This window comes from Camellia sinensis, chromosome 12, assembly GCF_055761805.1.
Source record: "Camellia sinensis isolate YWXY chromosome 12, ASM5576180v1, whole genome shotgun sequence".
In the NCBI taxonomy this organism is placed as follows: Eukaryota; Viridiplantae; Streptophyta; class Magnoliopsida; order Ericales; family Theaceae; genus Camellia; species Camellia sinensis.
Genome location: NC_138972.1, coordinates 73,908,181 through 73,922,421, shown reverse-complemented (window position 1 = coordinate 73,922,421; position 14,241 = coordinate 73,908,181). Strand labels below are relative to the sequence as shown.

Sequence of the window (14,241 nt, the reverse complement as noted above, 5' to 3'; positions counted from 1 at the left end):
ACTTGCAATAATTGAAACCCCAAAAACAATAAATGAATAAAAATAAAATACAACAAACTCAGTTAATTAATGCATATTATGTGTGTATATATATTGAACTCACGACGGTTTTGACAAGTTCATCGAAGTAAGATTCGGTACGGATGACGGAGACACGAGAAGAGGCAAATCAGTAAGACGATCCAAGCCATTGATAAAAGGATTGGTAATTGATCCATTGAGATCTAGAGCAAACTAGGAGGGATTCGCTTGTGAGGTAGAGTTGAAGCGGACTTGCGAATGAAGGCCTACTAGAGCTTCGACAACTCTAGATTCGAGACGGCACAGTCCAATGACGCAGATGAGGGCCATATCTGAGTCATCATCATTGTCACAAAGAGATAGAAAAGATGGAGAGATCATTAGCCGGCACCAAGCGATGCTACGGTGGTGTCTCCGAAGCCACGGAGGAGGAGATCGACAACGGTTGCAGCGATGTTAAACAGAGAAAATGGAGAAGTGGAAAACGACGAGAAGGCGACAACGATACGGCAATGATGATGATCACAAGAGAGAGTGGGTGGATAGTTGATCATAGAAGAGAAGAGAAAGAGAGGAGAGATAGAGAAAGGGTTTGGTTCACATGTACACCACATACATATATATATACATAGAGAGCTAGAGAAAAGGTTTGGTTCACATGTACACCATATATATATACAAATGGGTAGTTTGGTCATTTTGGGGAGCTTGTTCTTACGGACTAGGGATGGCAATCTGAAACCGGCCCGATGGGGACCCGACCCCCCGATCCCGAATATAACGGTTATTCCCCGAAAATTATCCCCATAGGGCCGGGGATGGTATTAAAAATAAAATCCCCAATAATTTTCGGGCCGGGGACGGGGATAGGTTCCCCAACCCCGGACCCGGCCCGGCCCCGCCCCGACTAATCCCCGGCTCTATACATATGACTAATCCCCGTATATATATATATATATATATATTATATGTTTAGGTTATGTTGCGTCACTTCTCTTCTCTTAGCCTCTCTCTCACTCGCATTTCACTCACTTCCCTCTGCCTCTCTCCCTCTCTCTCTGCTGTGTAGTTCTTGAGATGAAGATCAATGGCGGACGAGCTCGTGCAGATGGGTGAAACAGAGACCTTCACTTTCCCCAACACAGTGACGTCGACGGTCCAAACGAACCAGGCCCTCTACCGACGACGACGAGTGCCATCTCCTCTTCCTCGTCCTCCGACGAGATCGATCGAGCATGGTGCAGATTTGCTCAAGATCTTCACCACTGCATGATGGATGGTATTACCAAATCTAGTTTCTCTCTCCCTCTCTCTCTCTCTCTCTCTCTCTCTCTCTCTCTCCCTCCTCCGTCGTCCTCTCAGATCTGTGTATCTTATTCTATCAATTTTTTTTTTTTTTTTTTGTAGTTGATCTGTTGTTGATGTTGGAAATCGTCCTCTCAGATCTGTGTACTGTATCTTATTCTATCAATTTTTTTTTTTTTTTTTTTGTAGTTGATCTGTTGTTGATGTTGAAAATGTATGTGTGTCTCTATGTTGTCGCTGATCTATTTGATGATATTGATGATTTTGTGCATCTCTCAGATCTGTGTTATTGTTGTTGTTGAAAATGTATGTGTAATGTTGTTATTGATGATGTTGAAAAAATTTAGGCCGGGTAATTTGCGGGGTCGAGGAAACCCGATCCCCGATCGGGGACGGGGATGGGGAGAGTAATAGGTTCCCCGTCGGGGATCGGGGCCGGGGACGGGGCAATGCTCACCATCGGGGATCGGGGACGGGGAGGGTGATCCCCGGCCCCGCCCCGCCCCGCCCCGTTGCCATTCCTATTATGGACAAAGTATTTTAGAGTGTGTGCCTTTGGACAAATAAAAAAAAATATAAATTCAAAATTGGACTTATAGACCAAATGCCTTATTTTTGTCGATTTTACTTAGCAAAAATAGATAAATAAGTTGTATTAAAAACAAATCAAATAATTAAGTTTTAAATGATTAGATAAATAGCTTGGAGAGCTCTTGCTTTTCCAAAGCTCTTCAAGCTCCTATGAGTGAGTCTCTAAAAAAGAGATATGAAGTGATTTCTTTTTTTTGTGGAGCTTTGGTGAGTGGTAGGTATTTATACACCCCCAAGATTAGCTTATGGTTTAAGCAACTGATTATAGTGATGCCACGTGTCAAAGGAACATGTATGGAAAAGATTTTTTCTAACTGTCAAATGAGGTAATTGTGAACCTCGAGGACTTTGTGCCTTTCCCTCAAATAATCCTTCGAGGATAATAGACAGTCCGACAGCATTATGAATTACATTGGTGATCCTTTGTCTTTAGCCACCAATCCAACAACTCCAACATCACAAAATAGGGTCAGCGGTAGTTCTAAAAAACATCTTGCCGCAAGGTTTGCCAAGTCCTGCAAGACCCCCCAAGTCTTGCCACCTAGACTTTAGGTATAGGCAAGTTATTTTAATTAGGAAGGGATATCTCTAAGTTCCACATCTTCAAGGTTTGCCAAGTCCTGCAAGACCCCCCAAGTCTTGCCACCTAGACTTTAGGTATAGGCAAGTTATTTTAATTAGGAAGGGATATCTCTAAGTTCCACATCTTCAAGAGAGGGTCACTAACTCCTGTCGCAACTTACCATTCTACGCATTATCATCGAAATAGCTCCAAGCCCTCATGTTACTATGGGACCCACTTTACTGTGCGACTTCTAGATTCCTAAAATATTGTGAAGCTAAATGCACTAATTTTTGGGGTCATTGGACCTTTTGTGTTTCGGCCACGTTTGGTTTCCGAGTTCATTGAACCTTTCAAGTCCCAAACCCCCTGAATCGGGGTTTTCACTTTTCTTCATCATACTTTTCTTGTCTTCCAAGAATCATGTATTTTACCCAAGAATTTTAAGGCCTCAACTTCTTTGAGCTATTCCTGCATTTGCAATTTGGTCTGGAATGCCTTCAATTTCCCCCATCTCACAAAACATAATTTTTTCAGCTTCTCTTTGAATATTTTCAATCACAATCATTTAGAACCACTTTTAGCCTGTCCAAACAGACGTTTCATCACCCAGAAATTAGCAATCCCTCTAGCCATTTTATGTATCGAAAAATTGTCACTATTCATTTGTTTCCTTTCTTATCCTCTACTTCATACTCTACATACCTTATAGTTTTGTATTCCAACGAGTAAGCACATACATAATTGTGGTTCGTTGACAATCTTCTTGGCATGTTGTGACTTGATTGTAAACCATTTCATATCAAGAGATAGATGCTAGTATTATGAAGTATCATGAGAAGGACAATTTTGTCTTAAAGAGAGAGCGTGAAACGCTCAACTTGGTTCGTCATTTGTCTCCCTTTCTTGAAGTGTTTTGTAAGCCTGTTGTTTTTTTTCTAGATTCAATTGTTGTTGTAATTTGTTTAATTTGCAATTGGTTTATATAATTAACAATTAAATTTGTATCAATTTGGTTTGTGCATTATGAGCTTGATTCTGTTTTATATTTCACACACAATTTACACGAGTGTATTGAGGTTTTCAACAATATATTCATATGTCATATGATCACTTTATTAAGATACATCATTTTTTACGTTATACTTTTAACTTAATAAATAAGCGACATGTGTCATTTAAGTAGAAATTTATTTAATAAATGACCTTTTTAATTTTTAAAATATGGGACATGTGTCATTTTGATATTCAAAATTATACGTTCACTATTGACTTTAACGATTTGGTTAGAGAATCAAATTGAAACATTTTAAAACATATTTTATATATTTGTTGACAAATTGGCACAATTTAAATATTTAAAACCAAAATAACACAAAACTCATACATTAAACATTAAAAATGTAATTAACCTACTGACACAAAAAATACAAAAAAATGCCAATTATTTATTATATCTCTATAAATTTATATCTGTCATTATTGAATTTTTTGGAGAAAATATCTCAAATATATATGCATACAGAGGCATATAGTGCATTGAAACTCTGCACTTTGAAATAAAAAATTGTATTAAATGAAAAAAAAAAGCACTAACCAAAAAAAAAAAAAATTTACTTATAAATCTCATTTCTAAAAAAAGAAATTTTACCCATAAATCTCATTTTAAGAAACGGTGATCCGTTTAGTCCTAAAGATTTTCTTATAGATCAATTATCCCAATAATTTTAGAAAGATAGATTTAATATATTATTTAAATTTTGAATTTACAGTTATACGTTATTTCTATTATGTGTTTTTTTTTTAATTTTTAATTTATTTATTTTTTAAGATAAGATACACAATTTATGATATTCAAATTTGGGATGAATTTCCATATGAAAATCTTTTTGGGGCGAATTAAACTAACAATCCCTATAGTTTGAGACTCGTGTCACTTTGGTCCCTAATTTTTCAATTGAGACACATTTGACCCTAAATTTTGAATCTTGTTCCAAATAAGGTTAATTGAAGATACCATTGCTCAATTTTAAGGGCAAAGTCGTCAATTTGATAAAATATAAGCTAATTTGGCAAAAATAAATGTCAAAAAAATATTTTTGAATTTTAAAAAATTATTTCTATCCACCAAAGATAAAATTATGTAAAATTGATAAATCTTTCGCACATTTATTTATTTATTTATTTTACCAAATTAATTTTTATTATGCGTTTGAATGATCATCATGTAATAGGTGGTTGTTAGGCTTTTAATGTGTAATCAATATATTTAATATATGAAATATTTTTAGTTTTAGATTTTTTGATTTAATAAATTGGTTTAATAATGATATCAAAGTTGTCGCCATATTTGAATTTTAGAAAAATAGAAACTAATTTAATGAAAATAAAAATAACCACCCATTGCATGATCATCATCCAAACACATAATAAAAATTAATTTGGTAAAATAAATATGTGTAAATGATTTACCAATTTTACATAATTTTATCTTTGGTGGGTAGAAATAATTTTTTAAAATTTAAAAATATTTTTTGACATTTATTTTTATCAAATTAGTTTATATTTTATCAAATTGACGACTTTGCACTTGAAATTGAGCAATGGCATCTTCAATTGTCCTTATTTAAAGCAAGATTCAAAATTCAGGGTTAAATATGTTACAATTGAAAAGTCAGGGACCAAAGTAACACAAGGCCTAAATTATAGGGACCATCAATGGGAAATTCTATTTCCACACACTCTTTCCTCTTTTTCCACATATTTTCTCAATACACACACTAAATAAATTTAAATTATCAACTTTCACTCAATACACATCTTACTATACCAAAAATACCCTTACCATCTTCATCTTCCAAACCCTAACCCTAACAAGCCACCATCGCTATTACTGCCACCGCCGGCACCTCTTTTCCTCCATTTCACATCCAGTCACTACCCCCACCCACTTCCGTGACCTCCATCGCCAAAATCAATCTTTGATTTCCTCTCTCTTTTAATCGCGAAGTAGGGCTGTTACCGGTGCCACCATTGCGACCTCGACCCTCTCCTCTTGAGATTGATCCATTTCTCTCTTTCTCTCTCTTACAGTCGTGAAGGGGGCAAAAAGTGGAGGCGACGGCGATTTGCTTGGCGGCGAGGAGAGATAAAGGCGAAGGAATATTGTGGTAGTGGGCAATGAAGGCGGAGGGAGATTGCAGTGATGCACCGATCTTTTTCTTAGGCAATAGAGGGTCGTAGTGGTGGGGAAGAGACGACGGGAAGAGTGGAAGAGGGGAGAAGCATGTAACATGCCCGGGGGGTACCCGTGCGTATTAACAGTTCGGACCCTCAATCTCTTTGATCTAATCTCACTAGTGCAATGCAAAATATAGATGGAGAGTCCAGATTTGGAAATTTTTAGAAAATCCATTTTATTGCAAAACATTTGGTCAGAAATGGACTGCATCATCAAATCTCAGAGTCGCCACCTAATATTTTGGAAAATTAGGAAACTCATGACTCGTGCCAAGACCACTGTTCGTCATAACCAAAGTTGTCTCGATTCGGAACCTTAGATATGAGAGGGAAAGGTCATTAATTGAACACCCTTACTCACCCGATCAAAAAACATCGGCCTTTACTAAACCATGATATGAATTTTATTTACTTTATATGTTTATATTCCAATTATTTAATAAATCCTAAAAATTACTATGTGAAGCATACAAGTATAGACTGTGTCATTCATTTTGGAATAATTTGATTTCATGTATTTTGAAAAAGAGTTTTGAAGGTGTACAACTCAAAGAAATTGAGTCTACAATCATGAAAAGCAATATCATTCCAAATTAAGCGACACAATCTCCATCCACTGGCATTCATAGAGTTATATTACGTAGGAAAATAGCCTCACGGTAGAATGCTAAACATAGTAAGAAAATTATGTACAAGCGGGATGTTAAAGCAAAACAACTTACATATTTACCGACGTCCCGTGAACAGCTAAAAAACAAAATTAGTAAAATGTGCATGATCCTATATACAAAATCCTAATACAATACATACACAAGAATGTTTCTAAAGATCCGGCTTCTAAAACATGACATGTGAAATATTGCAAAGCATGCGATAACGCACAAAATCATGTAATAATCAATTAAAGCACAGAGATACAAATTTAGCTGGATCTAGGCATGAATCATGTATGTGAAAGCATGGATATGCGTGGCATACAAGATATATACATATGTACAGCTAGGGAAAACGATTAAAGGATGTGATAGATAAAAAGTGGGGATGGAGAATTATTACAACACTTTAAATAAATTATTACAAACCGAATGAGAGAGAGGGAAAAAATTACAACAAAATAAAAACCTCATAAAACACTCAAATTAAAAAAGAAAAACAAAAATTGCATAGGCCTTGGAGATCATCTACCGAAAATTTGTTTGCTGCTCTATTTCACCTTTGGAAAATCATTTGGGAATTCTTGTTTTTCATGTAACAAGACCAAAACAAAGCAAACAAAACCTTTCCAAGAGAAATGATATAATATATACAAAAATTATCAATTGAAAAATCTAACAAATATTCGCAAATTATCTCATTTTGTTTATGGCCAAAATTAAAGCTTAATCCGACAATATTTAAAAATCATTCAAAATTTCACAATTCTAACTTTACAGTTGTGTCCGAAATGGCCCTTTTAGCTAGGAATAACTTTGCCGCATTTTCGGGGCCTTACTGAAAATCCTCCCAAAAAGTCGGGCCACACCATAATTATTTGAAAAATGTGGGCCATAGTGCAATTTTCAGAATTCATGAGATATTCTGTCAACACCAAGGAATATTCTGTGAAACGAGGAATATTGTATTTGCTGATGTTAGCGGTGCGTCATGCTGACATCATCATCCACAAATACTAATATACAAAAAAAAATGAAACAAAAAGGTGCGTCATGCTGACATCATCATCCACAAATACTAATATACAAAAAACAAAAAAAAAATGAAACAAAAAGACAAATATATTGCTATGGGGGTTTGAACCCATGATAAAAAGCCCTAACACCCAACATCTTAACCACTAAGCCAAACCAATCATTGTAAAGTATTTTCCCACACATAATATTTAGACAGTAATACTAGTAGGAAATAGCACCCCAACATATGCTTCAGACAACTTTCATGTTTCTTTTTATTTTATTTTCTTTTATGATAAATATAATGGTGGTTTCACCCACCACCGTACCAAAAACATATCTATTACAATATAATAATGTATTATATAATATAATTAGTAGAGAAATTTCATCAATCAACCATTTTTAGCAACCCAAGTATCACATATTTAAAACAAAAGAAATAGAAAGAAAATAAATGAGAAAATTGTAAAATTTCACCTTTGGAGGAAATGGTGAATTTTCTGATTATCAAACTTTCTTTTTTACACCCTCAAGGTTATGGTGTATGCTTTGGAATCTCAGCAAGAAATTTTAAATTTTAGCTTTAAAAGATGGTATGACAGTGAAGGTGGTATGTGAAAGGTATTGGAAGAAAATAATTATGAAGAAACAAACTCTCTCTGTTTATAAACAATTCTCTCATCCTCTCTCGTTTTATTCCTCCCTCTGAGCCTCCCCCCTCATTTTCTTCAGAAGTCTTACACCATTTATAGCCATGTAAAGTAAAAGCAAAAAAAATAAAAATAAAAATAAACAAAATGGCCGACACCCATCATCAAAGAAACATATTTATATATATTATATATAAAGGTAAGTATGATTAAATCAAGTACTTTGTCCCTTTCTTTATTTATATAATAATAAAATAATATATATATATATGCATGATTGAATTAGGTGCCCCTGTGCCGCACACTTCCTTTTTTTCTTTTTATATTATTTTTAAATATAAAAATACCAAAAATATGTACAAACACAGTCTAAAACAATTTGGCCAAAACGGTTGAAGGTTGAGATTAAAGCTTAAATCTTACTTTTCTGCTAAGAAATTCGTAATATAGCATATTCTAATTTTCAACATCGAGTGTTCAAAAGAAAGCATCCAAGTCTTAGGGCTTGTCAAAATTGGGTGTCTACAGTTGCCTCTCTTTGACAGAATTTAAATTCATTACTGACACGAGAGAATGTCAAAGCCCGAAGACGACCCTTTTGACAAGGCCGTAAGACTTGGGCAAACAAACAAGATGCATACACAAGTTGGTTGAACCCGAGGATTGCCTACGTATCCTTTTGCAAGGAATCAAACCAATGTAGTTCAGGGGCAAAATGCAAATGATATGCTCAAAATGCAATTTGCAAGTTGGACTTGCACGCTTCGTGAAGTCGGTTGTTTTGAAAATTCATGATTATGTAATAGATGTAATGAGCAATAATCAAGTCAACAGCATATGAATGAAAGAAGCCTCAACTTAAATCAAAACAAATATAGCCGTGCCTCACACAGAAAGGAGTAAGCAAATAACAATTCCAAACACGTTTCAAGTCAAAGGAGGGAACAATGTAATTAATAGGCATATCTCTCTGTAATTCATACGGAGAAATGAAAGGTTGTAACCAAGACAAATCAATAACTTGATGCGTCTCACGCAAAAGGAGGTAAAGGTGGCGTGAACAATAGGCACACCTGACATTTTTTAATCGAGTGAATAAACAACCTAACACGTCTCATGCGAAAGGAGGAAAGATGGTGGAACACCAGGCGCACCTGATGTTTTTAACCAAGTGAATAAACAACCTAACGCGTCTCACGTGAAAAGTGAAAAGATGATGTGAACACCAGGAGCACTTGATGTTTTTAACTGAGTAAATCAACAACCTAACGCATCTCACGCGAAAGGAGGAAAGATGGTGTGAACACCAAGTGCACCTGATTTTTTAACCGAGTGAATTAACAATCTAACGCATCTCACGCAAAAGGAGGAGAAATAGTGTGAACACCAGACGCACCTAATGTTTTTAACTGAGTAAATCAACAACCTAACATGTCTTACGCAAAAGGAGGAAAGATGGTGTGAACACTAGGCGCACCTGAGATCCAAACGCATCTCATGCGAGAGGAGAAAAGTGAACATGAGATCCAAACATGTCTCACGTGAGAGAAGAAAAGTGAACTTGAGATCCAAACACGTCTCATGCGAGAGAAGAAAAGTGAACTTGAGATCCAAATGCATCTCATGCGAGAGGAGAAAAGTGAACTTGAGATTCAAACGTGTCTCACACAAGAGGAGAAAAGTGAACTTGAGATCCAAACGCGTCTCATGTGAGAGGAGAAAAATGAACTTCAGATCCAAATGTGTCTCAAGCGAGAGGAGAAAAGTAAACTTGAGATCCAAAGGCGTCTTATGCGAGAGGAGAAAAGTGAACTTAAGATCCAAATGTGTCTCACGCGAGAAAAGAAAAGTGAACTTGAGATCCAAACACATCTCACGTGAGAGGAGAAAAGTGAACTTGAGATCCAAATGCGTCTCATGCGAGAGGACAAAAGTGAACATAAGATCCAAATGCGTCTCATGCAAGAGGAGAAATAGTGAACAAATCGCGTTTCACGCGAGAGGAGAAAAGTGAACTTGAGATCCAAACGCATCTCACGCGAGAAAAGAAATAGTGAACAAATCCAAACGCGTCTCACGCGATAGGAGAAGGGTGATATAATCAACAAACGTACCTAAACATATTTCCTATAGGAGGGGAAATATTTTAACGTCACATCCTAACACGTTTCACGTGAAAGGAGTAAAGTTGGTGTAACCAACAGGCATACCTAACCGTATCTCATACAAAGAGGGGGAATGTTTTAACCGGGTGAACATCAAATCCTAACATGTTTCACATGAAATGAGCAAAGGTAAATTTGAAGTCCAAACGTGTCTTACGCGAATGGAAGAAGGTATAGTAGAATGATTTATTTTATTTTATTTTATTTTGTTTTCAAAAATCAAATATTTATTTATTTATTTATTTATTTATCTATTATTTGTATAAATACCAAATATCATATACATATACACACCATATCCATAATACAAATATATATACAGGCACACACAGGCAAGCTATACACATACACGGAGACACACACACACACACACCCACAAACACACATATATATACATATGAACAAAAACACATACACAGACATATACGGTATACACATATTTATATACAGGCAAAAGACATTCAGATATGTACATACGGTATACATATACACATTCGAGGAATATTCCGTTATTGATAAGGAATATTCTGTTTGCTGATGTCAGCGTACTCAAAACACGCAAAAATAAGGGAAAAACACAAATGCGTTGATACGAGGGTTTGAACCCCCAATCTCAAGTTTAGCCTTCTAGTTCTTAATCGTCAAACCAAACCACCTAACCAAGCCACTCTTGTGACAAAATATTCAAACAAATATATATAATACATAAGTATACAATACATGTACACATAAAATCAAAACACAAAAAAGAAACACTCTCTGTTATGGGGGTTCGAACCTCTGACCTCAGGCTCAGCCTCTTAATCCTTGACCACTAAGCCAAACTAATTCTTTTTACAAAATATATACACAAATAATATATGTACAAGATATATGCATACAGACACAATACACATACATATTTATATATTTCCCGCCTCCATTGTTTTTTTCTCACTCTCCCTCTTCATCTTCTTCGAGCGTCATGTCTGGTATGTGATTTCAATAAACACGGCGCCTGGCCAACGGAGCTAGATCCTTACTGATTTACCCCATTGTCTTCTTCTCCTTCCTCGTTCATTTCTTAAACCGAGGCCTGTGAGAGAGGTAGAGCAAAAGGCCGCAAACTCTCTCTACCACCACTCTGTAACCCCTTTCTTTTACCTCACTCTCCTCTGACATGGCCTCTTTCTGCAGTTCTCTCACTCTTTTTCCAGACCTCAAGGAGTCTACAATAGAGATGACCGATTCCAACTCCTCTGAACCTCAACCACTCTCCTTCCCCTTCTTCTATTTTTAACTTTCCTACAATGCCAGTTGAACAACTGATGGCTGCTCAGTTTGAAATTGAGGCCAATTCTTTCAGGCTGAAAGCATGCGTAGAGACCGTGACTGTGGTTTCCAACCTGTCCTATCGCTTGGAGCGCAGGACGAATGACCATCGATTGAATGCAAAATTTTCTTTACTTCAATGTATGTACAAAGATTCTTCCAGGGAAGTTAGCGGATTGAAGAAACAAATCAAGGAACTGAAATGACAAGCAACTGTTACAACTCGTTATGGGATTTCTACCTTTGATGGCTGGCAATGGATCATCACTTTCGGCGTTGTTGTAGACATTGAGGCAAGGTCTTCAAGAGCCTGCCAAAATGAAGGTAAGAATAAGTGATCAGTGAGAGAATCAAGCAAGGAAGGTATCAGCAAGGGAGGTCGGCGTGTATCCGTCATCGCCGGGCCACTGCCTGAATTTGAGAAGATTGTTACCTCATTTGTTTTTCCTTTACTGTTTTCTCTTTGTTGTTGTTGTTGTTGCTGTTGTTTTTGCTTCTGTTTTTGCTTAGGAAGGAGCACCAATCCTTCAAACACTTCTCTCTTTTGTTTTGAAATTTCTTCTTCTTTTTGTAATGCTGTAATCGGCCGGGGGGGGTTCACCTTGGAATTTGAAAAAAAGAAATTTCATTTTTGCACGTCTTGGCGTGAATGACTTTGCACTAGATTTTGAAAATATTTTATTGAATTTGTATTTGAGAATGATCGAATTTAAATGAAGTCTGAATTGGACATTGAGCCCTCAATTGACTAGAAATCAAAGAATGACTCAATGGAAGAAGAACAGAACAAAAACAATCCAAACAAACTATTTACACTCATTAGAATGAAAGAGACTTAAAAAAAAAAAAAAAAAAAAAAAAAAAAAAAAAAAAAAAAAAAAACTAAAAGACAAGCCATTGAGCTTTATACAAATTATGCAGTTCTCACATTTTGGGTTCATATATTGGCCTACCGGCAGATTGAGTGACCGACTGGCTGACACAAATAGGAAACACACCTAGAGTCAACTAAAATCTGGATGGCCGACTAAATGGTTGGCCGGCCAGCTGAAATATGAACATAGGACTCGAGAATGCGGGGAGAAGACAGAATTCCTAACTCGATTATGCCCCTAGTTCATTGTTTTGATCTTCTTTTTTTTTTTTGACTAAAAAGATTTTGAGCAACATGAGAATTAGATTAACATGTGTGTTCCACTCTCTGTTTTGAAATCATGTAAGTCAAGCTATGAGCATTGAAATTTTTTCCCTTTTTTAAGTCTAAAAAATGGTCTGGTTTTGCAAAAATGGAATGATTTTCGAGAAAAATTAGTCAGCTTCATTCAAAATAATCAAAAACCTATTTTTGAAAAAGGCCAAATCAACTATTAGGCTGCATAGTCCCAAGCCAGATAATCGCAAATTGATTTTGTTGTAGCAATGGTGATAACCGAAACTGAACGAAGCCGAGCAAAACTGGACTGAATCGAACAGAACAGAACCGAACGGAGCCAAGTTGAATCGAACCGAACTGAACCGAGCGGAATAGAGACAAGCCAAGCAAACACGGATAGGACAACCAAGTCGACTAAAGATACATCAGATAATATGGACGGGATGAGTGAGTTGAAAATAGCTATGGCCGAACTTCAGGATGAAGCTGCCTATGTATCCTAAAGATAGGAATCAGGCCTTACGTAGTTCCGGCTAAGGTTCACTCGGGTATTAACACTTTCCTTTTGTGCTTTAACTTTTTCCAAAGCCGCCCTTCTAAGTTTTCTACCTTGCGAGCTTTTTCATTATTTTTTTATTTTTTGTTTTTCTGCTCTAACTTTTGCCTGGGTCGCTCTTCCAGGTTTTCATCCCAACGAGCCTCTCAAGGGTGGTGCTTTCGTTTTAGCTTGTCCATGTTAATTTGTTGTGCGATCTCTAGGCTATCTAAATCTATAAGAATGACTGCTACACTCCAAATAGACATGATGATGTAGGGACTAAGCTAATTGGGTCTGAATTTTCCCCTAATGTAGCGGATAGGAATTTGATTGTCCTTCAGTAATAAAACTCATTCTCTCATATTTCGGGATTGGACTTCTTTTCCAGTCTTCATTAGCTTGAGAAACGATCCAGTTTGAATCTTTGTCACATTTGACCTTATTGTCCCTAATTCAAGGGCTGCTTCTAATCTGAATTACATCCGACCTTATTGCCCCTAGTTCAAGGGCTATCTCCATTTCGGCTATGCAAGCCTTATACTTTGGTTGATTTTTGAACATTTTGAATCAAGGTTTGAAAGCTAAGGAGGTTGGACCTCAAGTCGAGAGGGATCCTATGCTGTACAATCTCAAGATTAATTCCAGGCATGTCTTCATAACACCACACAAAAACATTTTTTAAAATCTTTTAACAAAGTGACTAATCGCTCGTGCTCTTACGAAGACAATATAGAACCAATCTGGACCAAGCCAGGATCCTTCTAAATACCCACATTAACAGAAATGATCTCATTCATCAAGGGCGTAGCACACCTCTCTTCCTCTCAGTCAATCAAAATTTACAAATCCTGAGGAATTTCTTCATCTTCATTTTTATCAGAGTTTTGAATTTTTTTTTTTTTGTAATTTTTGGTCAACGCAATGAATTAAAGGCATAGAGAAGTAGGTAGAATCTATGGCACTTTCATTGAAAAGAAACTACGACTTAGCGATGACAACTGACTCAAAAGAAAATGACAAAGAAGACCTAGA

General features: G+C 36.3%; 1 pseudogene across 1 annotated transcript in view; it reads left to right on the top strand.

Annotated features, from left to right (window-relative positions):
• Positions 1-389: 389 nt before the first annotated feature.
• Positions 390-14,241, top strand: part of LOC114261758 (putative zinc metalloprotease EGY1, chloroplastic) — a 58,905-nt pseudogene continuing 45,053 nt past the window's right edge. The window contains exons 1-2 of the transcript XR_014345543.1: positions 390-624; positions 1,516-1,609. The product of XR_014345543.1 is annotated as a putative zinc metalloprotease EGY1, chloroplastic (transcript). The remainder of the gene's footprint in view (positions 625-1,515; positions 1,610-14,241) is intronic.